Genomic DNA, 4712 nt, shown 5'->3' with positions numbered 1-4712 from the left:
TGATGAGCTTTTCCGAAGGACAGCATCTTGTTACCCAGGAGTGAAACTTGGCCTAGAGTAGATATAGCATGGAGAAATTATGATTAATTGTGGGGTACACAACATACATATTTTTGCATAGCCTACATATAAAGATGTTTAAAATATGTTTGTTGAATTGAAAAGAAAGAAAATAAATCAAATCTAAGGTAAATATTTTTCTAAGTCTGGCTTTCCTCCACAATCTAAGAAGCATAATTTCCTATCAAACTTCCCCTTATTTCTTCTATAGCAAGATTTATCTTTAAAGCAGGTTATTCATTTCTTCATCACCATGCTCCTCATCAATATCCTTTTCTTATTCATTTTCTTCCTCCCCATTCAGTTCATTCTTCTTCTTAGATCCCATTGGTCAGCCAGGACACCTCTTTCCTGTGTCTCCCTTGCCCTTGGCAAAATATCCTGTAATATTCTTTTTTATTTCTCCTTTAGTTTAGCAAATGTTTGTTCATAAGGTAGTTTATCTTTGGCTGACTGTTAATACCACAGTTCCTCCAGTGTTTTAGTAGTATCTACAACAAAAAAATGCCTGGATGTTCACTTTTGATCTTTGTATGATTAGCATGGAAGAAGAATGCAGATGGTAGTCTTTTGGGAAATGCTATGATCCTTTTTTCCTTTCCTTTCTTATCATCTTTGGGAGGAACAAAATTTTTCATCTTTTGATCACACCAAGCTTTATCTCCTTTTGTAAAAGTTTGTTGTTGTTGTTTTAATTTTATATTTTAGAAAAAAATTTTCCATGGTTACATAATTTATGTTCTTATTCTTTCCCTCCCAACCCCCCCCCAGAACCAACATGCATTTCCTCTGGTTTCTTCATGTATCATTGATCAAGACCTATTTCCATATTATTGATAGTTGTACTAGGGTGGTTGTTTAGAGTTTACATCCCAAATCATGTCGGCATCAACACATGTGTTCAAGCAGTTGTTTTTCATCTGTGCTTCCACATCTTTCCTAAAAATAATAAACAATATATATCTAAAACCATCAACAGGTATCATATAAAATGAGGATAAATTAGAAGCCTTCCCAATAAGATCAGATGTGAAACAAGGATGCCCATTATCACCTCTATTATTTAACATTGTACTAGAAACACTAGCAGTAGCAATTAGAGAAGAAAAAATAAATTGAATGTATTAAAATAGGCAATGAGGACACTAAGCTATCACGTTTTGCAGATGATATGATGGTCTACTTAAAAAAATCCTAGAGAATCAATTATAAAGCTAATAGAAATAATCAACAACTTTAGCAAAGTTGCAGGGTACAAAATAAATGTACATAAATCATTAGCATTTCTACATATTTCCAATGCATCACAGCAGCAAGAGTTAGAAAGAGAATCACCATTTAAAATCACCCTAGATGATATAAAATACTTAGGAATCTATCTACCAAAATAAACACAGGAATTATATGAACACAACTACAGAACACTTTCCAGACAATTAAAACTAGATCCAAAAAATTAGAAAAACATTAATTGTTTATGGGTAGGAAAAGCTAATATACTAAAAATGGCCATTCTACATAAATTAATTTACTTATTTAGTGCCATACCTATCAAACTACCAAGAAACTTTTTTACAGAATTAGAAAAAACTATAACAAAATTCACTTGGAAGAACAAAAGATCAAAAATATAAAAAAAGTGAAGGAAGGTGGCCTAGCAGTACCAGATATTAAACTATACTTTAAAGCAGTGGTCATCAAAACAATATGGTAATTGTAAGAGACAGAAGGGAAGATCAGTGGAATAGACTTGGTTTAAGTGACGTCAGCAAGACAGTCTATGATAAACTCAAAGAGCCCAACTTTTGGGACAAAAATCCATTATTTGACAAAAACTTTTGGGAAAATTGGAAAACAATATGGAAAAGATTAGGTTTAGATCAACATCTGACACCCTACACCAAGATAAATTCAGAATGGGTAAATTACTTCAATATAAAAGTTTTTAAACTTGGATTTTTCTTTTGCAGACAGGATCTCCCAACTCTCAGAGAACTTTTTGGAGAACTCTGCAAAGTTTACTGAGAGGAGACAATGTTCATTTCTGCTTTTCTCCTCATAACTTTACTCTAAGAAGATGTAGTAGGACACTTTAGACTTTTTGAGAATCTCCATTACTTATCACGATTTTCCTCTACCTTCATTTGAGAAGGAAAAAAAGGTACCAGGTTAGGACCTGTGACTTTGGGAACCAGAACCAAAGAAAGGGCTGGACCAGACTCACTACCAATTCCCTTTGAAATTTCTCTCATCCTGGATACCTCTTCCCCAGTGCTTGGCCTGAGGTCTCATGAACCTTGGCAGCTGCTATTCTATTAACTTCAGATTCATGAATTTTCTCACACCATTTTATCAACATGATCTGAGATGCTACTTCAAAACCCATTTATTTTATTATTTTTCCACTGACATACTTGTCTAATGTTATATTGAGTTATGAATCTCATCACAAGTTTCAGTTCAACCTGTGAGATTAAATTTACTTCTCATTAATGTCTCTAGTTGGCTTTCTTCATTAGAAACATCCATCAATCTTTATGTGGATACATGATGTCATTGATTTCTACTGTTTTTAATGTCCACATGTAACAGTATGTTACTGCTACTCTATAGTTTTTAAGGATCTAAAATTTTCAACATGTAGACTATATTTTTTAGTTCTTGAAATTAGAGGCAGGGTGAATTATGTACTAATTTATATTTCCCACTTTGTTGCAATTTTTATTACTTTTTATTTGATTGGGGAAAATGCATATCATGTTAACTGAATATACATTTTATGAAAAATAATATTAGGGAATATCCTATTTTAAAACAGTCATAATCATTTCATGTGAAGATATTTTGTCATTCCAATAATTATCATTCTAAATTTGGTGCCATTTTTATATGAACTCTTTTTATTGGCTAAAATGAAATATTCAGCCTATAAATAACAATAGGTAAGGAGTCTTGTGCAACACTGAGCATACCATTGTTCATACCATAGTTATATTCCTCTCTCAATTTTAACTATGTCTGCCACAGTGTTCTGCTTGCTCAATACATTTCTGCAATTGCTAGAGGAATGTAATGGGTAAAATACAGAAAGAAATTCTAGCTGTGTCTGAAAGCATTTGTAGAGTTCAGGATCTCACACCTTATTCTGAAGTAGGCTATTATTTTTGAATTTCTGAGCAACAGCTCCCAATATATTCTGAGCTGGCAGGTTGTGCATTTTGTACTGTTTTGGGCTGAAATTAAATAGCCTTTCCACTAGCATTAATACACACATATGAATGCCTTTCACAAAAAATGAAGTGAATATTCAATGAACTTTTCTTCCTGGCATAGCATCCTTACAACTCAGATTTTATTTCATTGTAGTGTTGTCCTAAAATATATTGGAATATCTTATTTTCTGGCTGACTATGTGCTTCTTTTATTTATGTTTAAGGGAAATTTCACACTTTGTTCATTCCTCAGATACTTATTTTCTCTTTTTTGAAGGACTATGGTTAATTCCTAGGCAATATTTTCATATTAGTGAGGTATTTCAATGTCAATAGAATTTGTTGATCATTTTCTATTACAATTTTATATACTTTTAGAAAGAATATAGGTTTTGTCTTTTGGGGAAATTATTCCACAGAGTCAAGTGTTTTTCAGCAGCTTTTGATTAAAGACTTTTGGGCCATTTTATTCCAGTTAGTACTCTGGACAAGAAAGCATTAATTTACTAAGGGGATTAGTGATTTCCTAATTGCCTACATTACTCCCTTGGGGAAATTCAGAATAGAGAGGACCAGTAACACTGAACAAAGGGAGCAAAGGTTCTGAATAAGAAGTTAATTGAACACTAGGACAGACTAACCTAAGAACACTTTATCTAAAACAACAACAACAACAACAACAACAACAACAACAACAACAACAAAAAGGTTCACTGTTTTTTTTTCCCTCTTTGTTTTCTTAAGAACCCTCTTACTCTGCAAGTAAAGTGATTGGGAAAACTGTAGAGAGCTTATCTTTTTTTTTGGCTTTGTGCCACTTTATCCATTCTTGAAATAGGGTTAACCAAACCCTTCATCTATTGGTCAGTGAGAGTTCCTACCAAACAATAAGAATGGGATTGCTCTGGCAGGATACTGGTGTTATCTTTTGGGGGACAGGTGTTTACCATTTTGTAAACAATCTCTTCATTAACAATAATGGTTAAGGTTTGGCAAGAAAGTCTTTTATCCTTCAAAAGAGGGGACAATTTATTTAAAGATTAGGATTTTTAGCCAAATACCAATTTTATTACTATTTTCTTATTCCTTTATTATAATAATACTATAGATTTTTTCTGCTGTTCTTGCTCTTCTGATTATTCTCATTATTCTCAGTCCTCAGAGCTTTTACATACATAATAATGTTAATGATTATATGCTCTTTTTTTCAAACATTTATTAATATTCATTTTTAACATGGTTACATGATTCATACTCCTCCTTTCCCCTTTGCCCCCCACACTCCCCCCACCCATAGCCAATGCACATTTCCACTAGTTTTGTCATGTGTCCTTGATCAAGACCAATTTCCAAATTGTTGGTAGTTGCATTGGTGTGGTAGTTTCGAGTCCACACCCTCAATCATGTCCACCCCGACCCATGCGTTCAAGCAGTTGTTTT

The 4712-nt window shown here is 33.1% G+C and overlaps 1 pseudogene; it reads right to left on the bottom strand.

Moving 5' to 3' along the window:
* Positions 1 to 283: 283 nt before the first annotated feature.
* Positions 284 to 2589, bottom strand: LOC123241823 (annotated as a pseudogene).
* Positions 2590 to 4712: the final 2123 nt, after the last annotated feature.

This window comes from Gracilinanus agilis, chromosome 3 (assembly GCF_016433145.1).
Source record: "Gracilinanus agilis isolate LMUSP501 chromosome 3, AgileGrace, whole genome shotgun sequence".
Taxonomy (NCBI): Eukaryota; Metazoa; Chordata; class Mammalia; order Didelphimorphia; family Didelphidae; genus Gracilinanus; species Gracilinanus agilis.
Note: the sequence above shows the minus strand (reverse complement) of the source record. Positions and strands in the feature narration are given on the sequence as shown.